General features: G+C 33.6%; 1 long non-coding RNA gene across 1 annotated transcript; it reads right to left on the reverse strand.

Annotated features, from left to right (window-relative positions):
- Positions 1-1,343: 1,343 nt before the first annotated feature.
- LOC144285957 (uncharacterized) lies at positions 1,344-5,461 on the reverse strand. Its single transcript, XR_013354104.1, has 3 exons — positions 5,218-5,461; positions 3,750-3,913; positions 1,344-1,617 (listed from the first exon to the last, which is right to left on the reverse strand). It is a non-coding gene; the product is annotated as an uncharacterized LOC144285957 (long non-coding RNA).
- Between the last annotated feature and the right edge of the window lie 7,427 nt (positions 5,462-12,888).

The following is a 12,888-nucleotide window of genomic DNA, read 5'->3' on the forward strand; positions in this document are numbered from 1 at the left end:
GAATGAAATGACAAGATTTTGCACAATAGCGATGAAGGAGGAGTTACAAAGAAAGAGTTTCAATAAACATGCATAGTCAGTTGTGGTTATAATCTATGCTTACTTAGAGTGGAATTCCATGATGCAAGACAAATAACAACTGGAGCATTATAATCTGAGCAATTCCCTGAGCATTATCTCAGTGCATTCTCAGCAAGCCCATTTTCATCTGAACACTCAGAACATTTAGTGGAGACTAGAGTGGGTAAAAGACTAAAATAATGGATAATGAAGGTTAATGATAAGGCTCAAAGGAAAAAACTAATCCATAAATAACTTAATTGACTTATAGAAACAACTTGAATACTTTTTAAAGGAAGACAACAATTCCAGCATTCAATGATTTAAAATTATCTAGTGTTATTTAAATGCTACTAAAAACACAAAGAAATAGAAAAATGTGCTCCATTTTAGAACATCAGTCAATAGAAACAGATCCAGAGATGGCAAATATCATGGAATTAGCAGAACAGGGCTTTATAATACCTATTATGAATGCGCTAAATAATTTTTAAAAATCCATGAACATATTTAGGAAGAAAATAAGAAAAATAAAAAATAACAAACAAACAAAAAGCACCTAGAGAAGAATTATAAGATGTCTGGTGAAAAAATTCATTGGTTGTGCTTATCAGCAGATTACATATTGTAGAAAAAAAGATCAGCAAATTTGTACATACAGCAAAAGAAAAATTCCAAATTGAAGCATAATTAGAAAAAGACCTAAAAGTTAGCAGAATCACAGTGATGTAGGACAACATCAAGTGGTCTAACATATGTGTAATTGGAATCCCAGAAAGATGAAAAGCAGTAAAATATTTGAAAAAGTAATGACTAAAATTTTCAAACTGGTCAAAATCAGAAATCTATAGACAAATGTCCTCAATAAAACTAAAGTATGATAAAAACATAGACCATGATACAAAGGTATATGGAAAATTGTCGAAACAAATGATGATCACAAGAAAATCTTAAAGGCAGAAAGAATATACCTATATTGTATGAGAAACAAAGGTGAAGTCTGAAGCCAGAAAACAATGGAATGGCACATTTAAAATACTTAAAGAAAAAAATGACAAACTACAATTCTATATTCAGTAACTAAATTCTTTATGAATTAAGGCAGCACAAAGTTGTTGTTGTTGTTGTTGTTTTTAACAAATAACACCTGAACAATTCGTTGCCAGCATATCAGCATTTAAAATTTTTCAGACAGGAAAAGTAATAAGTGATGGAAGCTTGGCTGTTTTTGTTTTTGTTTTTGTTTTTAAGATGAATTACATTTTATGTATGACCCAGAAATTCCATGTCTAAGTGTTTACTCAGGAGAAATGAGAACATATCCACATAGGGAGTTGCACATGAATGTTCTAATAATGTTCTTTATTCAATATAGCCCAAAACTTTGAACAACCCAAATGTACTTCAATGGTGAATGGTAAAAGAAATTATGGTATAAAAAATAAAATATTACAATAAAAAGGAATGGATCACTGATGAAATATTATTGAAGAATCCCAAAAGCCAAACATTCCTAAATTTTCTGGTGTCACAGAGCTTGTCATTTTTTTCATGGCCCTGAAAGAAAGAAAGAAAGAAAGAACTGATTATATACTTAGGTCAAAATGATTCTTAAGTATTTCTGTCCTAGTATACACTTAGTGGCTGTTTGGAAAATAATATACATCATTAGTTGAAAGAAAAATAACATTTGTATTTCATTCTATTAAAAAAACCATATTTATTTGTGAATTGTATTTGTGCACCTGTTGGGCACTGCATAACTTCTTAATGTGGACTCAAATTGGACATCACCACCCTAATTACCTCTTCCACATTGATTTTCTTGTGGCATTTATTTATTTATTTTTTAATTACAGCCCAAAACTCAGCTTCACAAAGATTTGGTGTCATCAAAAGAAATGTAACTCAATTTAATGTTGAAATTGTGTATTACTTCAAGCTAGTAGCCCACACAGCTTTTGGCAGATGTCACTATGTTTCTTTAAAAATCTAAAACATGTGATGTCCTTGTGAATTCTCCAGTGTCCCTGTGTGACTCTGCATAGTTTTAGAACTATGATAAAAAAAAAAAAAAGTTGTCAAATTTGGGGCACCTTGGTGGCTCAGTTGGTTAAGCATCTGCCATAGGCTCAGGTCATGATCTCATCAAGCCCCACTTTTTGGCTCCCTGCTCAGTAGGAAGTCTGCTTCTCTCTCTCTGCTTGTTCTCGCTCTCTCTCTTAAATAGTAAATAAAATCTTTAAAAAAATTTTCAAATGAAAAAAATAACCAAAAGGGTATGCATGTATGCACTGTATGATTACATGCATATGAATATATAGGAAGTACAAAATTCAACTATCATGACAGAGAGAACAGAGTTTTTTAGAAACCAAAGATAGGCAGAGATTTCACAACAAAGATGCTTGAATGACACTTTAGATAATGCTAATGCTCTTTATCTTGATTATGGTGATGGTTACACTGGTGTGTACATTTGAGTATTCTCTTAAAATGGGTGTGTTCTATTGTATACATATTATATTTCAAAAAAGTTGATACAGAGATAAAAAAAGATAATCTTTTGAGAAAATACTTAAAATGTCTATTGAAGGGGAGTTTCTTTTAGAATAGCTAAATTTAGATTAGAAATCAAGATGACATAGAAAAATGCAAGATATATATATATTAATCTTATATATATATATACAATCTTTTTTTTTCCTTTAATAAAAATAGGAAAGATGAAAGTAAAAGTAAAATTAAGATAATTATTTTTGGAGAAGGAGTTAGAGAATTCATAATAGGAAAGTTTTTAGAATTTTTATAGGATCAAATAGGCAGACATAAGCTCAGTTAAAGAGTGGCATACTTACCAACAGTTTAGTGCATGTTCTACCAGAGTACAAATGGAACCTTTACTAAAATATAGAAGATATTGCCTTTGAAATCAGAAGTTTTTAATCAAGGACATGGCCAAAATTATTTGTTCAGCCAAGATTGGATATAAAGGTAGTATATACAAGCCACATGGCACTTTAATCTTGTGGCTGGATCTACAGACTAAAATATAACAACATAAACCAATATTTATTGAGCACTTTCTTTATTCTAGTTTTTATTAGACTGTCAATTAAATCTTATAGCAACTTTATGATATAGGTACTTTTACTTCATCTCTATTTTACACATGATGAAATTGAGTCACAATGAGTTTACATAGCTTGTTAATGATAAAATACTATTTGACTTAAGCCTCAGTAATCTGATCTCAAGGCTTCTCCTTATCACTATGCCCAAAGCTTGTCAATGCCTGTGCATGATTCTAGATCAAAAAGCTATGTCAGGGGTCTCTAGGTGGCTCAATCATCTAAGTATCTGACACTTTTTTGTTTTTAAAGATTTTGTTTATTTATCTGAGAGAGAGAGAGAGAGAGAGATAGCAAGAGAAGCATAAGTTGGGGGGGAAGACAGAGGGAGAAAGAATATGTTGGGCTCCATGCTCAGCAGAGAGCCTGCTTCTCCTCTTCATCTGCCCCTCCCCACTGCTCTCTCTCTCTCTTTCTCTCTCTCTCTCTTTCTCAGTCTCTTTATCTAAAGCAAACAACTAATTAAATCTTTTAAAATATTATGTCAAATGAAAAAAAAGAACTTAGAGTATGCATGTATATGCACATGTATGAATTCAATCAGAAGACTTGATTTACCTTAAAGATGGGTTGTGTTGTAGCACTGAGATGTGGAGCTGATATCTAGCTGTAGATAATATGAAGCCCTTGGGATCTTTATTTTTTAAGATTACAAAACAGGCTTTTCCTTTCATAGTTTTTTCTTAGGATACTTCCTTTGTTGTATAATTTTGGCAAGGAATCTGAAATGAGTAAGAGTATAATGCTTACAATGCTTCTTAAAAGTAGGGCATGACTTTTACCAAAGCATTGAATGTATACCTCAAGAAACCATCAAATACAAGGTTATTAAGACATCTTTTTCAAAGGTCTTTTGGTGAACTACATAAATTCAAGTATCGGATTATTATTTTTTAAAAAAGGAAAAATAACACAGGGCAAATAATGTATGACAAAGGCTAATGGGTTATATAAAGGACTAAATTTTACAGCATCAAGTTTTATGAAAAGTAAATTTTTTTCCTGGATTAGAAATATTACCAAATAAAGAGAAGTAAGAAGAAGATAGTTATTTGGAAAAGATTTATTTAAAAAAAAGGAAAACCCCAGCAGGCAATAAAAATAAAGGTCAAACATACTGTTTGAACTTGAGTACAGAAGTTTTTTTGTTTTTTTTTTTAAAGAAGTCCAAATTCATTTTCCAGAATCTTTCTTTTTATATAGGGTCACTTTAATATTTTCACAGACTAAAGAAAGTATTAGACTTTAGGAAGAGTTATAATGAGAATGAACTATTTCTCTCCTTGTGAGATGTGATAATTAACATGTACATAACTTTATCCATTTGCTTGACTGGCTTACTTTTTTTTTTTTTTTTTGAAAAAGAAGAGTGAGCAAATGTAAAGTTAAAAAGTAAAAGAATCTAATACTGAATTTCTAAATTTTTAAACAGATGTATTTGTTATAAATGTACTTATTTGATTTAAAAATATATTCTGGACCATTTAACTCTTAATAGTCCTGACAGTATGCCTTAATGGCCAAACTATTACAATTGTACTCTATTATCAAGTTAAAGACTTCATAATCTGCTTCCACAGAAATTGACTTATTTTCATCTAATATATAGCACATGCTGGACTGCCAATCATGTAAAGAAAACATGAGGATTTATGTCTTATGCCTAGAATAAACAAAGCTAGGGAGAATGTTGCTCTCACCCTAATAATAAGAAAATGCCAGGGAGTCTACAGATTTATAGACTTGAACCCACAAGAGAGCTGTGGTTAATGCACAAAAGCTAGCATGCAATATAAGGAAAGATGGTAAGGCATCTTGAAGTAGAGATGAGATGTAAATCCTAGCTCACTGGAGCTGTGAGGAAAATGGGGCCTCTACAGCAGGGAAAAAACAAACATTAGCTACAATTGCAATGAATTGGTACAACTCATGAATAAATATGGGCTACCATTATAGTATATAACCCCTAGTAGCCACAAGAACAAGAATTCATATCCCCTCATGGGCTCTTATTCATGGACCTTACCTGGTGCTCCTGAGAAAGATTGGGACAGGACAGGAGACTAGACAAATTCTTTTTCAGTGATGCAGTCCTGGTGGAGGGAAGGCCGGAAAGGAATAGAGCCCTACTTGGTCTTTTTGCCTCTAAGGAAAATAAAAGCCTTAAGACATGGGCAGGAAGAGCTAAAAACTATAACTTTCCCAAAGCAAGGATGAGGTCAGACTGTGCTGGAGAAGATAGAGGAAAAAAAAAAATAGAACAAGAAAAGCCTCACAATTCTACCACTGAGAGAAGGGCAGCATTTCTGAGAAACCCCACCCTGAAGCCCAGGAAAACAAGTGAGTCAGGAAGAGGAAACTGTCCTCTTCCACTTCCATGCAGGGTAGCATACCCCAAGCAACAAGCAATAGCTGACTCTTGCTGGAGGAAGAACAGGTTATATAGAAAGGAAAGCATTTGGAAAGGCCTAAAAGATATACATGAACATCAAGATAACCATTCATTTAAGCAAAAATTGCACCAGAGGGATTTGAAGCTGATGATGCACTGAAGGTAAGTAACCACAGCAATAACAAAGCCCAAGTCCAGTTCCGCTATTGAGTAGGATGACTCAATCCCCCATCCTAAGAGTATCAGAATGTGAAACATGTCCCTTTTCAGGAAAAATTACTATTATCTAAATGTTTAATACTTTCTATACTATACTGACAATAAAAAATAGAAGACATATAAGAAATAGACTGGAAAAAAAATCACTGTTAAAAGACAAAGTAATTAACAGAATCAGACTCACAGATGAGCCAAATGTTGGAAATACCCTACAGGGAATTTACAATAAACTTGATTTATATGAAAAAGTCTATAATGAAAAAAGTGGGCAACATGAATAAATAGCAGAGAGCAGAGAAAATGTCAATAGAGACAAGGCAATTATAAGGAAAAGTCAAATAACAATGCTTGAATTCTTTTTTTTTAATAAATTTATTTTTTATTGATGTTCAATTTACCAACATACAGAATAACCCCCAGAGCTCATCTTGTCAAGTGCCCCACCCAGTGCCCATCACCCATTCACCCCCACCCCCCGCCCTCCTCCCCTTCTACCTCCCCTAGTTTGTTTACCAGAGTTAGGAGTCTTTATGTTCTGTCTCCCTTTCTGATATTTCCCACACATTTCTTCTCTCTTCCCTTATATTCCCTTTCACTATTATTTATATCTTGTTTATCCATTCATCTTTCGATGGACACTGAGGCTCCTTCCACAGTTTGGCTATTGTGGACATTGCTGCTATAAAAATCAGGGTGCAGGTGTCCCGGCATTTCATTGCATCTGTATCTTTGGGATAAATCCCCAACAGTGCAATTGCTGGGTCGTAGGGCAGGTCTATTTTTAACTCTTTGAGGAACCTCCACACAGTTTTCCAGAGTGGCTGCACCAGTTCACATTCCCACCAACAGTGTAAGAGGGTTCCCTTTTCTCTGCATCCTCTCCAACATTTGTGGTTTCCTGCCTTGTTAATTTTCCCCATTCTCACTGGTGTGAGGCGGTATCTCATTGTGGTTTTGATTTGTATTTCCCTGATGGCAAGTGATGCAGAGCATTTTCTCATATGCATGTTGGCCATGTCTATGTCTTCCTCTGTGAGATTTCTCTTCATGTCTTTTGCCCATTTCATGATTGGGTTGTTTGTTTCTTGGGTGTTGAGTTTAATAAGTTCTTTATAGATCTTAGAAATTAGCCCTTTATCTGACACATCATTTGCAAATATTTTCTCCTATTCTGTAGGTTGTCTTTTAGTTTTGTTGACTGTATCCTTTGCTGTGCAAAAGCTTCTTATCTTGATGAAGTCCCAATAGTTCATTTTTGCTTTTGTTTCTTTTGCCTTCGTGGATGTATCTTGCAAGAAGTTACTGTGGCTGAGTTCAAAAAGGGTGTTGCCTGTGTTCTCTTCTAGGATTTTGATGGACTCTTGTCTCACATTTAGATCTTTCATCCATTTTGAGTTTATCTTTGTGTATGGTGAAAGAGAGTGGTCTAGTTTCATTCTTCTGCATGTGGATGTCCAATTTTCCCAGCACCATTTATTGAAGAGACTGTCTTCCTTCCAATGGATAGTCTTTCCTCCTTTATTGAATATTAGTTGACCATAAAGTTCAGGGTCCACTTCTGGGTTCTCTATTCTGTTCCATTGATCTATGTGTCTGTTTTTGTGCCAGTACCACACTGTCTTGATGACCACAGCTTTGTAGTACAACCTGAAATCTGGTATTGTGATGCCCCCAGCTATGGTTTTCTTTTTTAAAATTCCCCTGGCTATTCGGGGTCTTTTCTGATTCCACACAAATCTTAAAATAATTTGTTCTAACTCTCTGAAGAAAGTCCATGGTATTTTGAAAGGGATTGCATTAAACGTGTAAATTGCCCTGGGTAACATTGACATTTTCACAATATTAATTCTGCCAATCCATGAGCATGGAATATTTTTCCATCTCTTTGTGTCTTCCTCAATTTCTTTCAGAAGTATTCTATAGTTTTGAGGGTATAGATCCTTTACCTCTTTGGTTAGGTTTATTCCCAGGTATCTTATGCTTTTGGGTGCAATTGTAAATGGGATTGACTCCTTAATTTCTATTTCTTCAGTCTCATTGTTAGTGTATAGAAATGCCACTGATTTCTGAGCATTGATTTTGTATCCTGCCACACTGCCAAATTGCTGTATGAGTTCTAGCAATCTTGGGGTGGAGACTTTTGGGTTTTCTATGTAGAGTATCATGTCATCAGCGAAGAGGGAGAGTTTGACTTCTTCTTTGCCAATTTGAATGCCTTTAATGTCTTTTTGTTGTCTGATTGCTGAGGCTAGGACTTCCAGTACTATGTTGAATAGCAGTAGTGAGAGTAGACATCCCTGTCTTGTTCCTGATCTTAGGGGAAAAGCTCCCAGTGCTTCCCCAGTGAGAATGATATTTGCTGTGGGCTTTTCGTAGATGGCTTTTAAGATGTTGAGGAATGTTCCCTCTATCCCTACACTCTGAAGAGTTTTGATCAGGAATGGATGCTGTATTTTGTCAAATGCTTTCTCTGCATCTAATGAGAGGATCATATGGTTCTTGGTTTTTCTCTTGCTGATATGATGAATCACATTGATTGTTTTACGAGTGTTTTGAATTTTTTTTAAAGTAAATGTATCATATACAAGAGGTAATAGAAAAGAAGAAGCCTTTGGAGAGCTTGTCAGTAAATACACATAGCTGAAGAAAGAACTAATAAATCTGAAGATAAGGAAACAGAAATTATGCAAAGTGAAATTCAAAAAGAGAAAGAATGGAAAAAGGAAACCCAGAACAAAACATCCAAGACCAGGAGGCAATGTCAAATAGTTGAATTTACTTATAGTCTTCAGAAGGAAAAGAGAGAAAAGATTAAGAAGAAAAAATATTTCAGGAGATAATGGCTGAAAATGATGAAATAAACCACAACTCAAGAAGTTCAGAAAACACCAAGCAGAAGAATAAATACCAGTAAACATTTTTAGACACACCATCTTCAAATGCTGAAAATCAAACATAAAGAGTAATTCTTGAAGGCAGTGAGGGGAAAAAGTCACCTTACACACAGAGGGGAAAAAAAAGAAAACATTTCATAAGTCTGAAAAACAGAAAAATAAGTTATGTGAACTTTTAACTCAGAATGTATATCCTGCAAAAATATTTTTAACAATTAAAACATAATAAAGACTTTTAAAAATAAAAAAGTTAAATATACTAGGTATTTTCGGGATCCCCGGGTGGCGCAGCAGTTTGGCGCCTGCCTTTGGCCCAGGGCGCGATCCTGGAGACCCGGGATCGAATCCCTTGTCGGGCTCCCGGTGCATGGAGCCTGCTTCTCCCTCTGCCTGTGTCTCTGCCTCTCTCTCTCTGTGACTATCATAAATAAATAAATTGAAAAAAAATATATACTAGGTATTTTCTTTAATACATTTGTTTTTCTTTTTAAATAGCCTCCACATCCAATGTGGGGCTTGAACTCACAATCCTGAGATAAAGGGTCACATGCTCTACTGACTGGGCCAGCCAGGGATCCCATATACTAGTATGTTTTTCCTTTTAATTGCCCTGAAAAAATTAGCTCTTTCATGCAAGAAGAGTGAAAAAGATTTTTGGTACATAGATTGTGTAAAGGAAAAATAAGTAACAATGCATAAAATGTGAGAGGGAGGAATTATAAATCTAAGTTCTTACACTATGCATGAAATGGGAAATAACCTTTCAAAGATAGGTTATGATTAATGAGAGATCTTTATTGTAACCAATTGAAAGATGCTAAAATAATTTATAAAAAGAAATATATACTATAAGTCAATGGTGAAGATAAACTAATCATAAGAAATTCACAATTACTATAAAAACAGGCAGGAAAGAGGAGAGAGGTAACAAAGCCCAGCTGAAACAAATAGTAAACAACAAACAATATGTAGGCTTAAATCCAATCATGTTACTGATTTATTAAATTTAAATGATGTAAACCTATCAATTAAAATACAAAGTGTCTTGATAACAAAGTAAAGACTTGAAAACAAAGACGAAACCATATGCTTTCTACGAGAAGTGCATTTTAAATATAAGGAGATTGAGAGGTTAAAAGTAAAAAAGAAAAAATATATAGCACACAAATACCAGTCAAAAGAATGATGTATCTATATGAATTTCAGGTAAAATGGATTTTAGCACAAGGAAAATTGTCAATGAAAGAAACATTACATGATGTTAAGTGGGCTGATTCAATCAGGAAAACACATATTCTGAATGTGAATGCATCTAACAACAGAGCTTCAAAATATGAAGCAGAACTGTAGAACGGAAAGGAGAAATAAATCCATTATTATAGTTGGAAATTTTAAAACATTTTCAGCTTATAGTTAGAAAAGATAGGCAAAGCATTGATAATGAACCAGAAGATCTGAACAGCCCAAGCAACAAACTTAACAATTGAAATTTGTAAAAACACGTCACTAAAAAACAGCTGAAAATACATCCTTTTCAAGTGCATATAAAACATCCACCAAGATTCCGGAACATATTTTCCGGAACATATAAAGAAATCTCAACAAACTTAAAAGAATTGATATTCTAGAAATCATCTTCTTTGACCATTGAAGAATTGATAAAGAAATAAATAACAGACCTGGTAGATATTTGGACTATCTCCAGTTTTTTTTTCTTTAAAAAGTGCTACTATAAACATTTTTATTAGTTCTTTATGATGCATATACATGTGCATGGAAAGGTGAAGCCCTTATATCTCAGAAGTGAAGTATTGGTTTATAGATTATGCAAATGTTCATCTTCAGTGGATAATTCTAAACAAATTTTCTGACTGCTTGTAACAATTTGCAACCAACAGCAGAGTACGGGATTCCCAAATTCTTCCGATCACTTGCTACTGTCAGATTTGTTTCTTTGAGGGATTTCAGATTCAAAAATAACATGCATTTATAATTTTGTAAAAGACTAATTGTTTCCAGATAACCTTGTCCCTGGGTATTGCTCCTTCTGAGGGCTCTGAGTTGTTCATAGTGGTTAACATTTAGTATGGGGCTATCTCTTTATGGAAATGAATATTCACTGCTGGATTTTGAGCTCTGTCAATGCTAGGCTCTTCCATAGTCTGATTCTGAACACTGTGTGCAATTGCCCATATAGATGTTGTTGATCTCACTTATGTTGGTTGCACTTAAAAATAGTTTTGAGTTTTCATGGGGTTTTTGTTTGTTTGTTTGTTCCCCAGTTTAATTGAAGATACATGATTTTGGATTTTTTATTTGTTCATTTGTTTGGTTCTTTGCTATCCTATGTGGATTCCAAGAAGTAGAAAAATTGGATGCCATATTTCTCTTAGAACCAGAATAGCATTCATTTCAAAAAATAAAATAAAATTTGGGGCACCTGGATGGCTCAGTGGTTGAGCATCTGCCTTTGGCTCAGGCATGATCCCGGGTTCCTGGGATCGAGTCCAACATCAGGCTATGAGGAACCTGCTTCTCCCTCTGTCTATGTCTCTGCCTCTCTCTCCATGTCTCTCATGAATAAATAAGAAGAATCTTTAAAAAAATTAAATAAAGCAAAATTCAATATTTTTAAAACTGGAAAATAAATTGTTTTAAATTGAAAGTACTCCATTGCTAACATCAGTCTACTGCTAAGGCTTTGGATGACTGAAATGCAGAGACTTTTACAATTAATAGCCACCTGTTTCTTTCAAATAAAGTTTCAGCATGGGTTAGGAAGCCAACCATACTTTTTTGAACAATGGGGAAGACATTTACATTTGTAACTGTTAGTTACAGAAATTTGATAATATTAGGCAAAGATTTTCTAATTGGTCATTCTGAGTAACAAAAATCTGATGCCCACATTTCAGATCTCTGGAAATAATCCCAACTTTTAATCTCATTATGAGCTATATGAAAAATATTTTAAAGAAATAAAAAGATCATAATTCACATTGTTAACACCCTCGGCTTTACAATTGTACCTTTGATGTGAAATAGTCTTTAGTTCTCCTTAGTTCAAAAGACTCTGCCTGAATATATGATAAATCCCATTCACATTCTATTTTATTCAGTTCTGTTAAAGTTTATAATCCCTGTCTAGCATGAAGGAAACTTATTATATGCATGTCTAAAATGACTTAACTAGCTGCTTAGCCATGCTAAAAACTGTTCAAAATAAAAAAGTCTTAAAATGGCTTCAATCCATGCTCTTGATATCCATCCTACTGAAATTTGTTATTACAAATTCAGTTTAAAAATATTTTTTTTTTTTACTTTTAACTACAAACTCTTAGCTAGTTGAGGAGGAATTGGTAAATGTTATTTGCTTCACTGGTTGCTTCATATCACTTTTTACTATAACATAATACTAACCCCTTCAAAAAATAAAGCATATTTAGTATGTTGATTATTTAGAGCACATTTTGAGAAATGATATAAAAATTGTCCTTTACATTTTACATGACATAGCAAAAAAATAGCATATTTTACATGAATGGAATATCTACTGTGGAATATGAGACCACAACACAATTACATTTTCTGTAATTTAATTTCAGTGTTACTAACTTTACTCAAGAAATGGGCGACCTTTTGAAATAGAGAAAACAATTTTGAAATGGGCTGAAAGATTTTTATTCTTTGGTTACCAGGCCAATTCCTAGATCTATAAAGATATTTTTAAAGTATCTAATAGAATAAGAAGAATAAGACTCTAACCAAGTTAGAATAAAAATGTCAAAATGATTCCATAGTAGACTAACAACTAGAGCATAATAGTAATCAAACTAATAATCAAAAGTATAATGCTATTAGCTTACAGTTAATGAGGACATAATTTTTTTATACAAGCATACCTAGGAGATGTTGTGGGTTCCAATTTCAGACCACTGCAATAAAGTGAATCAAATGACTTTTTGGTTCCCTAGTGCATATAAAAGTTATGTTTATTCTATACTGTAGTATTAAGTATGCAGTAGCATTTTAAAAAAACAATATACATACCTTAATTTAAAAATACTTTTTTGTCAAAAAAATGGCCAATGATCGTCTGAGCTTTCAGAGAGTCATAATCTTTTTGCTGGTGGAAAGTCTTGTCTCAATGTTGTTAGCTACTGACTTATCAAGGTGGCTGTTGCTGAAGGTT

The sequence above is a fragment of the Canis aureus genome, chromosome 1 (assembly GCF_053574225.1).
Source record: "Canis aureus isolate CA01 chromosome 1, VMU_Caureus_v.1.0, whole genome shotgun sequence".
NCBI lineage: Eukaryota > Metazoa > Chordata > Mammalia > Carnivora > Canidae > Canis > Canis aureus.